This window comes from Galeopterus variegatus, unplaced genomic scaffold, assembly GCF_000696425.1.
Source record: "Galeopterus variegatus unplaced genomic scaffold, G_variegatus-3.0.2 Scaffold4506, whole genome shotgun sequence".
Lineage (NCBI taxonomy): Eukaryota > Metazoa > Chordata > Mammalia > Dermoptera > Cynocephalidae > Galeopterus > Galeopterus variegatus.
The window spans coordinates 18,907-21,536 of record NW_007730617.1 but is presented as its reverse complement, the minus strand read 5'-3'; the positions used below and the strand labels follow the sequence as shown (position 1 = coordinate 21,536).

Below are 2,630 nucleotides of genomic sequence, written 5' to 3'. Positions count from 1 at the left end.
TTCTTAACACGGGGTTCTTAATTTCAGTTTATTTTCTAAAGAGGAAGGCAAAGGAAAAAGTAAGAATTTCTGCCTTGTTTTGCTTGTGATTTCCTCTGTTGTCTTCTGAAAGTCACATCATCTTATGTCTATTTATTTTTTCCATTTACAGAATTTGGAAACAGAAAGTTATTACAGACAGTTGCTATGAAAAGTAATTAGTTCCAATGATCAGTGTGAGCGTGTATATAGACATTTGTGAAATGATATTTGATGATGAAATGTTAAGTACCTCTCCTATTCTTTTTGGTAATTTGGTAAATAAAAGTGCTGTTATATAGGAGAAAGGGGTTAATACAGACCTTTCTGTTTGGGCAAAGATTGACTGTTTTGGATTAAAACTGCTGCTATTTTGTCAGCCTTCGTTTAGTAAGTCCTACTGTTATTAATTCAGTCAATGACAGCAAGGCAGGTTTAGCAATGTTGGCCTTAAGTTAGATGCAAGCACTGGTTGAATCTCTTGGGTCTCTAGTTGAAGACTAGATACTCCTATTACATACAACTCCCAATCACACACACACAGCCCTCAACTTACAACAACCTATTATTGAAAAAGTATTAGAAAATGGCCTTTATATAATTCAAACGTCCTACAATATGTTGGCTAAATGATGGTACAGCCATTTACTGGAATGTTATTCTGCCATTAAAAGACATATTGTAGAAACATAGTTAATGATCCGGTCAGATGTGTATACTGTATTGTTAAATTAAAACAGTAGTCTAAAACAAGATGTAGAATATGCCATTTACTGGAATGTTATTCTGCCATTAAAAGACATATTGTAGAAACATAGTTAATGATCTGGTCAGATGTGTATACTGTATTGTTAAATTAAAACAGTAGTCTAAAACAAGATGTAGAATATGTCATACATAAGTAGAAGGAAAAAATAGCCTGGAGCAAGATATCCAAATATATGGATAATAGAATTGTAAGTAATTTTTCTTTCTTAAAAAATTTGTCACCTTTTCTAGATATCCTACAATAATCAGCTATTACTTCTGTAATAAAATAGAATTTTAAAAGTAATCAAAATGTTTTCTACATTATAATGTTGATAATACATATGCACACATACACATGCAAGCAAAAAATGGTGAAATGGTCAAGGTTATCTCCAGATTGTGAGATTATGTTGGTTTCTTTATTCTTTTCTATAAGCTCTCAATTTTTTGACAAAGCGAATGTACGACTTTTATTTTCTCTTTAAAGAATTTATTTTGCACCTATTATACTGCATAGCATGTTTTAAACACTGACATATAACTCCCCAATGAGATAAAGCAAAAACAAAAGTTATCTTAGAAACAAGATATACCACCTCTTACAGTCTTCAAACATTATTGCACTTTACTTTCAAAATTTGACAAAGCATTCATGAAACAATCTGCAGATTAGTTTTAACAGACAAATGATACCTTTAAGCAGACATGACTGTCCTAAATTGTTTATTTGGTATGAATTTTATGAACATTACTCATCTTAGTGGTAACAGGGGAGCTGGAAAGTATTGCACCTTCTCTAAGCTGCACACAAGAACCACCGACAGTTTGGTGGGACTTGTGGCCCTTTCCAGGGCCTGCAGAGGTCAGCCCACACATCTCTGTGCTTGTGGACTGGTTTGGTGATCCACTGGGTGTCAGGACTTCTTCTGATAGCTTTACAGAATGGATCAATGAGGATAATCTCAAAGAATTTATATGTGGAATCTTTACCAACCCAGTAAGAATTCAGGCCTCCCAGAGCCTCACAGCGGCATCCAGCTGGCTTCTGCAGCAACAGACTGAAGGCTTTGAGCAAATGTTAGCTGGTTAACACCATGAGGGACAGGTTTGCCATAGGTTGCACCCTTAGTGACTGGGTGTTTGCACTCACCATGGTACACATGAAGCCTGTATATGATGCAACCTTGCTTGGCCTTATATCTCAGTCTTGCACTTTATCCAGCAGGGTGGGGCTGAGAGCCCCGTGGAGCGCAGAGCTGGTGGTGTTGCCAGCAGGGACCCTCAGAAGAAAGCACACCACGTTGGCCTGCTTCCTCCTCTATAACTCCTGGAGGTACGTGTATGCACCCATCTTGGCTTTCCTGGTAGAATCAGACAAAAAATTGTTCACAAAAGTGAGAGGAAAACAGCATGTAAAAATCAGTGTTGACAATTTGTTCCAATAAGATCAGAATATGATGACCTGCCTAATGATCTCTATATAGAAGACCCTGTGTATTCATGTATTCAATCATGAGTTAGTATCAGGCCTCATGGCAATTTTGTATCGTGCCCTAGTCCTGTTGGCAGATGTATTTGTATGAGTACGTATTCCTCCCCATTTTAAAAAATCATTTCATAGTAAATTCATTTTTCTGCAGCACTGTGGGACTCTGCAGGAAGGTCTGGCTTTCTTTGCATGGGCCTTTGCCTCTCTTTCCTCTTAGCTGGTGCCCTTGGTCATCTGGGCACAAGTTTGTTTCTAATCATCGCTGCTGATGTTAGATACAGTTACTAAATTGAAGCACTAGCTTTTCCCAGTTTTTCCTTCGTGTGGTTGAAAGGCTATTTGAAAACTACTTCCCCTGAACACACACAAAAAA

At 37.2% G+C, this 2,630-nt stretch overlaps 1 pseudogene; it reads right to left on the bottom strand.

The window, feature by feature from the left end:
* Positions 1 to 1,525: 1,525 nt before the first annotated feature.
* On the bottom strand, positions 1,526 to 2,119 carry LOC103603222 (annotated as a pseudogene).
* Positions 2,120 to 2,630: the final 511 nt, after the last annotated feature.